This window comes from Lathyrus oleraceus, chromosome 3 (assembly GCF_024323335.1).
Source record: "Lathyrus oleraceus cultivar Zhongwan6 chromosome 3, CAAS_Psat_ZW6_1.0, whole genome shotgun sequence".
In the NCBI taxonomy this organism is placed as follows: domain Eukaryota; kingdom Viridiplantae; phylum Streptophyta; class Magnoliopsida; order Fabales; family Fabaceae; genus Lathyrus; species Lathyrus oleraceus.
In genome coordinates, this window is record NC_066581.1 from 329,489,044 (window position 1) to 329,501,842 (window position 12,799).

Below are 12,799 nucleotides of genomic sequence, written 5' to 3' on the forward strand. Positions count from 1 at the left end.
TGCTGCGGTGTTAGTGTTTGTAGACATATGTTCGATCCTAAGGGCTAAAGCGTCCATTTTTGCCTGCATCATGTCTAGAGAGCTTACCTCATGTATTCCACCTTGGGTCTCCTTTTTCTCTATTGATGCTCGTTCAGTTCCCCATTGGTAATGGTTTTGGTCCATATCCTCAATTAGGTCACAAGCTTCAGGGTAAGGTTTGTTTATCAGCGCGCCACCTGCGGCAGTGTCGATGCTCATCTTAATGTTATAATGGAGTCCATTGTAGAAGGTATGAACGATCGGCCATTGTTCTAGGCCATGGTGTGGGCAGACTCTTAATAGCTCTTTATATCTCTCCCAAGCTTCGAAAAGCGATTCTCCTTGGTTTTGAGTAAATCTAGTTATTTGGTTTCGAAGAACAACAGTCTTACTAGGGGGAAATATTTAGCAAGGAATACTCTCATAAGGTCTTCCCAAGTAGTTATTGAATTAGCTAGAAGTGAATCTAACCATGAACGTGCTTTATCCCTGAGGGAGAAAGGGAATAATCTTAAACTGACGCATCGGGTGAAGCGCCGTTAGATTTAAAGGTGTCGCCTAGTTGGATAAAAACTTTTAAATGTTGATTCGGGTTCTCAGTAGCGAGACCCGCGTATTGGTTTTGTTGCACTAATTGCAACAAAGACGGTTTTAGTTCAAAATTGTTAGCAGGAATGAGGGGGTTTACTATACTCGAACTAGGTTCCTCGTCAAAGGGTTGGGCAAATTACTTAAGAGGTCTCCGGTCGCGATTCTCGGCCATAGCTTTCTTAGTTCGGATGAGTAAGAGGTGTGTACGAGTATAACGTTTGGGTTCCGCTAATGGATCTACTAAATTTCCGGTACTACGGGTTCTTCGCATTTACCGGCTAATAATGCCTTAGTCTAGACGGTGTAACAACAGGGTACGAAATTTGACGAAGTTGGTCCCCGACAACGGCGCCAAAAACTTGATCGTGTGAATTCGCAAGTGCACGAATCGCGTCAAAGTAATATAAAAGAATATCGATCCCACAGAGACCAATCGTCAATCTATCGATCACTATCGTTACGGTGTTTATCTAAGGCGGTATAAAAGAGATATTGGGTTTGCAAAATGACGGTAAATAATAAATGCAGGTAAAGACATGTTGAATGTATTTCACGTCAGTTAAGTGATGTTTCGATTGTCTAAATAGAACTACTTATGAGGCAATATTTTCTACTCTTGAAAAGAATCCATTTAACAGGAATTGTTGCTTTCGCGTATTCAGAACCGAGTTTACCCTTAAATTAAGGCCTTTTATTGTCACTTATAAAAGGTGCGCGGAACATTAAAGTAGTAAACTTATTTTTAAGAAATAAGACTCATAAACTTAGTTGAAAAGTGATTTTGATTTGGAATGTTTTACCCAAGGAGTTTCCTGATTTTAGATCTATCAACGCATCCGAAAATAGTTTCAAAAATACTGTTTTCTTAAAGTGATAAAAATTCCTAGTTAACTAAGCCAGGGTGCTTTCGCACTCCTTGAAAAATACTGCATAAACTTAGCCTTTAAAGTATTTCTACAAATTCAATATGTGAAACATTACTTTAACCGCGATCCTTACATTCTAACCTTTAAAAGATTTAGCCAGACATGGTAACACAAACAAACACAACGGTATTGATTATGATGAAAAGTTTGTTTTAGAATGTGAGGCGTAAAGAGCGAGTAAAGTGCGTAAAGTAAATAAAATAAATCGAGTGCGGAAAATAAATAAAGTAAAGCGAGTGCGGAAAATAAATAAAGTAAAGCGAGTGCGGAAAATAAATAAAGTAAAGCGAGTGGGGAAAATAAATAAAGTAAAGTGAGTGCGGAAAATAAATAAAGTAAAGCGAGTGCAGAAAATAAATAAAATAAAAGCGTAGACAGAAAGTAAATAAAAGCGTAAATAAGAACCTTCTCCTAACGGAGGGCTTTAGATCTGGTACAAGAAAAATAAACCTCCGGCTCCTGAAGCTAAAGACGACAGCAACTCGAAGTGACCCAACTCAATCTCACTAAGGTGTGATAACCCCCCTATGTGACGGATTACCGCTTTTACAAATGATAAATATAGGCTTAGTGTTGTAAACTAAGTTGGATGATTTGAAAATGAAATGGAACAAACTATTTATAGAGGATTTCAGCATCTTGCAAAGACCATGGTGTCCTACAACTTCTCCTTAGTGGGAACGTGATTTCCAAAGGTGGCGCCCTCCATCCCTTCATGGCGCCCGCCATATGTGTAAATGGGAAAGATCATGGGAACGTGGCGGTTACCTCCTGGTTGAGGGCTGGTGAGTCATGGCTTCTCCTATAGCGGCCGCCATGTGCAACGCCATGTGTACAATTTTCGCCGAAAAATCGTAATTTTAGGTCTTTTTTCTTCGTTTCTTCCAAAAGGGTCCGAAAGTGATAAATATCTGAAAACAACATAAAAGAGAGCATAATACAAACAAAATGATAATAAAGTCCTAATAAACATGTGAAATCCGATTCAAAAACACGGTGTAATTCAGTGTGATCAGGTACAAGCTGAAAATTTGGGAAAGTGAAACAATGGTAGAGAGGATCATAGAACTGCACTAGCACACTCAAGAGTCCTTCAACCACATTAGCATACAAGATGGACAGAAGCTTCCCAAGACGTTGTTTGAAGTCCAAGGGATCTAATACAAAAGATTCTAGCTTCCTTAACTCTTTCAAGTCTGGACATCTGAAATTGTACTTCTTAGTGTTCCTTCGTCCATAACCCATGGTCTGAAAATATTTGCAAATGATACCTTAGTTCCTTGAAATTTTTGTGTGATGAATCTTATGATGCGCATGAATGCATGAATGCAACAATCACAAATAAGGGATCACACACAAGACAAGCAAAGGTCAAGGGATGAATCAACCCATTGTCAAGGTCAATCATCCATTTTGGTGGATTATGGTTTACACCTTATCGACACCCAAGTTCCATTGATATTGACAAGACTTGATTGGATCAACCAAGAATCAAGGGTTTGTTGTAAGTCACGAGCATGTAGTCTGGGTAAGAACCATCCCAAAGGAGTGAACTTAGGATAAAAACCTGTAGATCATGTTCTAAAAAGTTCCCAGAGTCTTAATTCCATCTATCGGATATTACAGGTTAAGATGACTGACTCATCGACCCATAATATTCTCAAGAGAAACTCGTCTGAGTGTAGTATCACATAACAACTATTATCAAGTCTACACTTAAACAGTCTCCACACTACGTCCTAAATAGGCCAAGATGGGTTAAATGTTCTAAGGTCCTCATCTTCTCGGACCCAATTAGAAATAGTAATGCCTAACCACAAATACTTGTGTGACATTTCCAAATCAAAAGGAGTCTCCACTGAGCGGATGGATCTCAAGCCAACATGTTAAGGACTACTCCACACAAGTCGAACATGACTATATCATCCTCTTATCTTAATTGCACTCAAGTTCGGGTTAGAACTTATCTCACCACTCAAAGATCACCAAGCACAACAAGCAGATTATATCACACATACATATATACAAACATCACATATATACAAATATATACACACAAAAAGTAGGCTAAACCCACTGGAGACTACTCCCCAGCAGAGTCACCACTTAATTTCTGTAACGGTAAATTCATGATCATCAAGCTATGGATAAGCTAGAGATCATATAACAAGAGTCTCCACCGCGCTTTTATTGTTTATTGTTTCCAAGGGAAAAGGGAAAAAGTACGAACAAAACCCAAAAGTAATAAGTTTTCAAATCAAAACTAATAAAAAGTCAGAGATCACAGGTAAGGGGTTGGTTACACAAAGGGAAGGTGTTAGCACTCAAAGTGTCCTAGGTACTCCTAGGGAGCCCTTTTTGTGTGCATATGTAATTGGTATAAAGTGATGTTTACAAACAAATAGAATGGGGGGATGAGAAAAGAATTCTTTGATTATATTTTTGTGTTTGACAAGACCTTCGGTCTTGTGCCTACGTACCAACATAAAAATGAGGGATCAAAACCTCGTAGTTCGTGATACAAATTTCAAAGTGAATGCATTACTTTTAACAAAATTTAAGTTTGAAAGGCACAAAGGCCTAAAATGGTTTGAATGAGTTAGTTATTTTTGGCTTTTTGAAAGTTTAGGTCAAGTATAGTTAAGTTTATTTACAAGTTTGATTTAAGAAAAGAAGTTTGAAAATGCAATGGCATAAGGCCAAAGTTTCTATTTTTTTGCAAAGTGGTCAAAGTTTAGAACAAAAGTAGTTCACACAAAGAAGATTTTAAAAAATGGAGAAAGAGATCTTGAACTTAAATAAATGGGGAGAAGATGAAGAGACTACCCTATGTACAAAATTTAAAAGTTTAGAGTTGAAAAGATCTGACCAAGTGGGTAGCAATCCAATAGACAAGAATGTCAATAGAAACCCAGAATTCCCTTGGACTTTTAAAATCAAACAACACAATGCACAATTATATTATCTTGAAGAGCAAGGCATCAAATAAAGATAGCCACATCCAAGCTTATCCATTCCATGATCTTCTCCAAAATAGCCCATGTAACAGATGAATTCCACAAGTCACGGGTTCAAAATAACAGCTTCACAATGATCATGTTGCAGATGAACTCAAAAGGATCTTGACTGATGTATCAGACGAAGTTTCAAATTGCAAGCACTTGGTTTCTCAATAAGTTGGAATTGGCCAAGTCCTTTAGCATAGGAATGTTGCCTAGATTCTAAGTCCATTTGTCCTAAGATCAAACCAACAGTCCACACAAAATTTTTTAGGGTTTTTTGTTGTTATTATGTATATTAATGGTCAAAGACCACACAAACAAACAAAGTATACACAAACAAAATATATCACACAATATGGTCCAAGTGGACAAAGTGAAAATTGCATTAACATAAACAAATAGGATGATATGAACAATGGCAAATGAATAAAAGTAAAAATTAAATGGCATTAAAGTAAAGGGCTTGAAATTAAAAGTTAGTAGTTAATAGGTTAGAAGTTAGTATTTGCTTTGCTTTTGCTTTATAATTGAAGTTATTCTTTGGAGAACACTCAACCCACTTATCACAAGCATGGATCCTTGAACCAAGACATATTCCAAAGGAAGGAAAAAAGGCCAAGTTTCCACACAATACCATGAAAGAGGGGAGACTTACAATCTCACTAACTAGAATTCTTATGCATTTTATGTCACAAATTTAGCGCTATGTTAAGCAATCGTAATTGGACTTATGTAGAAGTCACAACTATTTGAGGTCAGGCAATAAAATTTTGGTGTTAATGCATGTTAGAGACATAGTATAGTAGACTATGCTCATGAAACATGCCACACACAAAAAGAATATGCAAAAGGGGTGGCCTAATCTCATCCATACTCATGTCAATTTTTCAATCAACTAGCCTTAGGATTTTGAGATATCATAGGCCAAATGGAATGAATGAATGAAGAAATGGAATAATATGAAGTGGGAGGGAAATGGATCAAAACACAAATTGGTCAAAGGAGGACTTTTACCAAATTAATATCATCCATTCATTTTGGGAGATGGAATGTACATTCCATCAGTCCCCTAAATCCAATGATATTAATTTGACAAAGTCAAATCAACCTTGACCAAGGCCCAACAACAAGAGTCAAACATAAAAAAGTCATCACAATTGGTCAACAAATTTATTTGTCATTTATTCAAATTAAAAATACTAAAATAATGCATTTAAATTAAATATGGTTTTTCCAATTCCTAAAATCTCATCAAAAAACCAAAGAAATGGCCATGATTTCAAAGGAATTCATCACAGTTGGAGGAGACTTTGCGTAATTTCATTAAGGCTACTGAAAGTAGATTTGAGAAGGTAACCCGGAACCATGAAATTTTAAGCAGAAACCATGATGCGTCAATAAAAAATTTGGAGACTCAGATTGATCAATTATCAAGATAAATAGATGCTTTGCCAAGCTCAAGTGGAGGATTCACCGGTAACATCATTGATAATCCCAAGAATGAAATATGCAAGGTTGTGGAAACAGTTTATCGGGTGGTTACTAGAAAGGAGGAAGTTGAAAAGATTAAAGAGAGAAAAACTAAGGAAAAGGACGGTGAAATCGGAAAGGATAAGAGTGGAAATCAAGGTGAATAAAAGGAAATAGGAGTAACCCTTGATCACTTCATTGATAAGAATTATCCTTAGAAGAGAACTAAGGATCAAATTCTGAATGAACATAACCCACCTTTACCGAATTAAATAAAATTACCATATCCCATCACTAAGAAGAAACTGGTACATAAGAATGAGGCTGGAATATTTGAAAATTTTAAAGATATGTTGAAAGAACTTCGGGTAAGTCTCTCTTTTCATGAAATTTTAGAATTAATTCTCAAGTTTGCTAAGTTTATGCAGGTATTGATGAAAGATGGAAAGCACAAGTTGACACAAGAACATGTCAACATGGCTGAAAAAGAGGAGACGATAGAATTGTCGGAAGTTCCACCAATAATGAAGGACCCAGGGGAGTTTAACATCACTTGCACCATTGGGGGGATGAAAATCCCACATTCTTTATGTAACTTAGGATGAAGCATCAATGACATGCTGTAAGACCCCAATTTTGACCCTAAGATCCCTCATGCAATTCTATCATAAGCATTAGCATTAGGATCATACCTTGGCATCCTCCTTACCCCTCTTTCATTGGGTTTGTTTTGGGAGAGATCAATAAGAACTTTGTGATTGTATCATACTTGTATTTTATCATTTCACTAACCAAAATACCAAAAATATGTCTTTGCATTTGTCTAACTCTTTTGTAGGAAGGGCATGATTCCATTTATTCATCAAGTTCACATCTAGGATTTGAGACCCTCATGAACAAAGAGCATAACCAAGAATTGATTCAAGAATGGTCATGAACATCATATATGAGTCCCAATGACCTCTACATGTTATTTTGATCAAGTTTTCTTCAAGAGTTTGAAGGTGATTTTCCTTGGAAACCCTAGTTTGACTGGGTATCTTGGGTAACTTCTCCAATAAGCTATCTCACCAATTAATCAAATTTCTAAAGGGAAACTTCAAAATTCATCATCTTATGCATATATTATCTACCATGAGCCAATAAAGTCAAGAGGATTGGAAGTTAGCAAGTTGGTTGATGGTGGTTGGCCAGATGGATTCATCTGATCAAAACTGGGTCTCTCTAGACCCTATCTCCTATAATTTTCACCATATGAAAATGATTCCAAAATAAAACTTACTCTAAATTACATTCCAAACAACTTTCATGTTGAGACCTAGGTCTAGTTTTTCTTGGAAAATCATTTTCTATGTTGAAACATTATAGGTCATTTTGTCTAAATCTTAATTTGAAAGTCAACTTCCCAAGGCCATAACTTGCTCAATTTTTATGAGATGAAAGATTTCCAAGTTGCACAATTAAATTCAATGTGTATAATTCAACTTTAATGTTTGGAGTGGGAGCTAATTCAATTTTTTTTGAGCATGTGATATGAGGTTACATTATAGGTCACTTTTGACCTATACCATTAATCAAGTGATTTTTCCAAACTTAAAAAATGCATAACTCTATCATTTCAAATCCAAATGACATTAAATTGGTGACCTATACCATTAATCAAGTGATTTTTCCAAACTTAAAAAAACTTCATCAACTTTTTTTGATGAAGACACTTTTCTCATTTGAAACTCATATAAAAAGTTAAGTAAGGTGGAACATTGAGACATATGACTTGACACTTAGAAAATTTTTGATATGTCAAAAATATCCAAACTTCCTACTCAAATTTCTCCAAGTTACAAGCTCCAAATGAAAAAGTGTTGAACATGAAAGTTGTTACTCTTGATCTCACCTTTCCAAAGAGCTCAAATTCATTCATTTTGAACAAGGAATGAATAGGATGCGCATGGCATGAACATGGTGACATCACTTGGCAAAGATCAAACTTCAAATCCAAATGCACACTTGCCTTGCAATCCAAGCTGAATTCAGACTATCTAACATTCATTTGTGGACTTATGGCAATGATTTTATGGGCCTATGCGCGCCCATGCATCCATGCATCATCAATGACCAAATTTGGAAAGTGATTTCAAGAGTGAAAATATCAATGGTTTCAGCTATAAATAGAGCCTCATATGCTCAGCAATCAACACACATTTGCGCCAACTTTGGTCCCCCATCTCAAACCCTCACTTTGCAAAGGATAAACCTGATAAATTCATTTGAATTTGAGGTTGAATTTCCACTGTTTTGAAATTCAAATCTCCGGGAATCCACAGTCTTGTAAGAATCCAATCATTCTTCTGCAAGCAAGTGGAGTGAGATCAAGCACAAGCAAGATCAAGATCAATTGAATCCAGACCTCCATTGAAGGTATTTTCCAGAAATTTTAATCTCTTCGATTCTCTCAAATTCTTGCTCAATTCTATTGATTCTCTGGTTGTCTGAAGTCCTACCAATGTAGGCAAGAAGATTGAGTTGCTTTGAGGCCAAATCGAAGCAACTCAGTTCATGTACCTAAAATTTCAACTCCATGTATCTCTCAATATACTTGGAGTTAGAGTGAATTGAGGCCAGATTCGAGCTCAGTGTCATTTTTACTTTGAAATCATGTCCTTGTTTTTAATTTTGGTGATGGTTGATGGTGGACCAGTCCGGTGAGGTCCACCGGAGAAGTAGACTGGAGCTACAGCTCCGGCCATGCGCTGGCATGTCTCATAGCCATATGATCCATGTAATTTGTTTTAATCTCATGCGTTCATTTTGAATATCATGCCTGTTGCGAGCTGACTTGAGTGCATGGTGGATAGTGCGTTTCTGGCCACTTGATATGCCACCTCAATTAACGAGGGAGATCAAGTGGTCCACGTTTTTTCTGATATTTTAATTGCATTATTTTCAATAATTCATATTAAATTCAATATTGATCCAAAAAATATGGGACTTTCACCAACAAAATTCAAATATTTTTCTCTTTCATATTCAGAATTAAAATTATTTTTTGGATCATTATTAATATTTTTCATGAATTAATTGATTTTGCATTTGTTTTTAATTGTTTAAAAATATTTTTAAATGTCCAAAAATTATGAATTTTTTTCTCCAAGGTCCTTTGACCTTGTTTGACCTATGATAAATCTCATGGCCATTTCTTTGGTGTTTTGATGAGATTTTAGGAATTGGACAAACCATTTTTAATTTAAATGCACTATTTTAGTGTTTTAATTTGAATAAATGCCAAATAAATTTGTTGACCAATTGTGATGACTTGTTTATGTTTGACTCTTGTTGTTGGGCCTTGGTCAAGGTTGATTTGACTTTGTCAAATTAATATCATTGGATTTAGGGGATTGATGGAATGTACATTCCATCTCCCAAAATGAATGGATGATATTAAAAGTCCTCCTTTGACCAATTTGTGTTTTGATCCATTCCCCTCCCACTTTATCTCATTCCTCTTCTTCATTCATTCATTTCATTTGGCCTATGACATCTCAAAGTCCTAATGCTAGTTGATTGAAAAATTGACATGAGTATGGATGAGATTAGCCCACACCTTTTGCATATTCTTTTTTGTGTGTGGTATGTTTCATGAGCATAGTCCATTATACTATGTCTCTAACATGCATTAACACCAAAATTCTATTGCCCGACCTCAAATAGTTGTGACTTCTACATAAGTTCAATTATGATTGCTTAACATAGCGCTAAATTTGTCACATAAAAGGCATAAGCATTCTAGTTAGTGAGATTGTAAGTCTCCCCTTTTTCATGGTATTGTATGGAAACTTGGCCTTCTTTCCTTCATTTGGAAGATGTTTTGGCTCAAGGGTTCATGCTTGTGATAAGTGGGTTGAGTGTTCTCCAAAGAATATCTTGAAATGAAAAGCAAAATCAAAACAATACTAACTTCTAACCAATTAACTAGTAACTTTTAATTTCAAGCTTTTACTTTAATGTAATTTACTTTTAGCACTCTATTTCATTTGCCATTGTTCATATCATTCCAATTGTTTATGTTAATATAGGCTATTTTTGAAGAAGATCATCTGTTACATAGGCTATTTTTGAAGAAGATCATGGAATGGATAAGCTTGGATGTGGCCATCTTTATTTGATGCATTTCTCTTCAAGATAATATAATATGTACATTTGTGTGTTGCTTGATTCTAAAAAGTCCAAGGTAATTCTGGGTTTCTATTGACATTCTTGTCTATTGGATTGCTACCCACTTGGTCAGATCTTTCCAACTCTTAACTTTTAATTTGGTACATAGGATAGTCTCTTCATCTTCTCCCCATACCTTTAATTTCAAAATCTCTCCCTCCATTTTTCAAAATCTTCTTTGTGTGAACTACTTTTGTTCTAAACTTTGACCACTTTTGCAAAAAAGATAGAAACTTTGGCCTTATGCCATTGCATTTTCAAACTTCTTTTCTTAAATCAAACTTGTAAATAAACTTAACTATACTTGACTTAAACTTTCAAAAAGCAAAAAGAACTAACACATTCAAACCATTTTTAGGCCTTTATGCCTTTCAAACTTAATTTTTGATAAAAACAATGCATCCACTTTGAAATTTGTATCACGAACTACGAGGTTTTGATCCCTCATTTTTATGTTGGTACGTAGGCACAAAACCGAAGATCTTGTCAAACACAAAAATATAATTAATGAATTCTTTTCTCATCCCCCTATTCTACTTGTTTGTAAACATCACTTTGTAAAAAATATATATGCACACAAAAAGGGCTCCCTAGGAGTACCTAGGACACTTTGAGTGCTAACACCTTCCCTTTGTGTAACCAACCCCCTTACCTGTGATCTCTGACTTTTTATTAGTTTTGATTTGAAAACTTCTTACTTTTGGGTTTTGTTCGTACTTTTTCCCTTTTCCATTGGAAACAATAAAAGCGCGGTGGCGACTCTTGTTATTTGATCTCTAGCTTGTCAATAGCTTGATGATCATGAATTTCCCGCTACACATGCCACTGAAAAAGTTTAAGGAATTGGAGATGATAGAGATCATACCAAGCAACATGACGCTCACTTTGGTAGATTCACTTGTGACTCGTCCGCTAGGTATTGTACAAGATGTGTTAGTTCATGTTGATGGTTTTACCTTCCCCGCATACTTTGTGGTGATCAACATGAAAAATGAGTCGAAATGGTATGTGATTCTCAGTGCCCCATTCTTGGCAACCGGGAAGACAAAAATAAATGTGGAGACATGTGAGTTAATTTTGAAGTTTAATAAGGAGAAAGTGGTATTTAATGCATATCAATGGACACCATATGTGGAGGATCTAGAGATTTTCTATCAATTGAAAGAGAAATGTATTTAAGTTCACAAGAGGATAAAAAAAATGTATTTTTCACCGGTGTGAGGGTATCCCTTGCGCCTGATGTGTTTTGAGCATGAAGCATCAAGCTATTAAAGAAAAAGAAGCGTTGGATGGGAGGCAACCCATCAATTTTTTTTTTAGTTTTTGTTTGGCAGAATTTATTTTGGTTCTATTCAAGACCATGTCAAGAGGAAGTAGCTACTCAAGCATAAACTTTCCATGAAGATCTAAATTTTCTTTAATAAACAAGTTTGTAGTTGTTTGTGTTTTTTTTTTTCAAATTGCAAGTTTAGCACTTTAGCATTGAACAAATGATCCAAAATAAACTTGATCATCACAATAGTAACTAGCAACTTGAAGGAGAATGATGAGAAAAGAATCAACGGACTTGTACTTAACCTACAGATACCTCATCTAGTAAGGTTTGAGTTAAATATTTTCATTGTTCACTTTTCTTTCTTTATGAGTGTACCCACGCATTATTCTTTTATCTGGTTTGATTTATTTCTGATTAAGTTATCTGGTTTGAACATCACACACTAAGGCAATTTTTTTGTTTATGACTATAATCCTTTGTAAACCACCCTTTAGTAATAGATTTATCCATTGCTAGCCACTTTGAGCCTAAGCCTTTCTTTCGGTGACGTAGCCTTAAATTCTTAAGCCATATTACTTGAAAGATCTTTTCTTTACATCCTCTCTTTGGAGTTAGGTATAAGTATAGTTATTAACATATATGAAAAAGATTAAGTATGGGGTTGCTCTTGGAAGTGAGCAAATTTTTAAGTTTAGGATTGGGGTACTAGAAAGACACTTCTTCAAAAAAAATGAATGAGAAAAGAAGAGGAAGGATCAAAACTTTCTAGTACTATAAAAAAGGAACAAAAAAAAAGGTTGATGAATGAAGGATAACTAGGAAAATAACTCCAAAGGTGTAAACCTACTTTCCTAAAAATATCTCACTCTAACATAAGTCAAGTTACAACCTAAAAAGTCCTCTAATGTGTGTGTTGTGATTTCTATGATGAACTCGATTAGAACATGATCAAGATAAGTTTAATTGATTTTGCATGTTGATTGAGTGAGTTATAGTGAGCAGAGAGACAGGTTGAGTACTCGTCAACATTGAGGATGTTTTCCGAATTCGTCGGATAGAAGTTGGGAGCTAGAACCATGGTCAGGTAAAAGAAATATTTAATTTAGTGATGTTCGATTGTTATTGTGCGACTTGTTGTCTATTGAAATGTGTAGTTGTAGGAAAGTTACTTGAGGACAAACAACGATCTAAGTTTGGGGTTGTGATGACAGCCTGTCATTGCATATATTTAGTCGAAGAATCGGAGCAAAACAAGTAAGAATCGAGCAAATTTAAGGAAGAATAAAGGAAAAATAGATAAG

General features: G+C 35.4%; 1 non-coding gene across 1 annotated transcript; it reads left to right on the plus strand.

The window, feature by feature from the left end:
• Positions 1 to 295: 295 nt before the first annotated feature.
• LOC127133265 (small nucleolar RNA R71) lies at positions 296 to 402 on the plus strand. Its single transcript, XR_007807252.1, has one exon. It is a non-coding gene; the product is annotated as a small nucleolar RNA R71 (small nucleolar RNA).
• Positions 403 to 12,799: the final 12,397 nt, after the last annotated feature.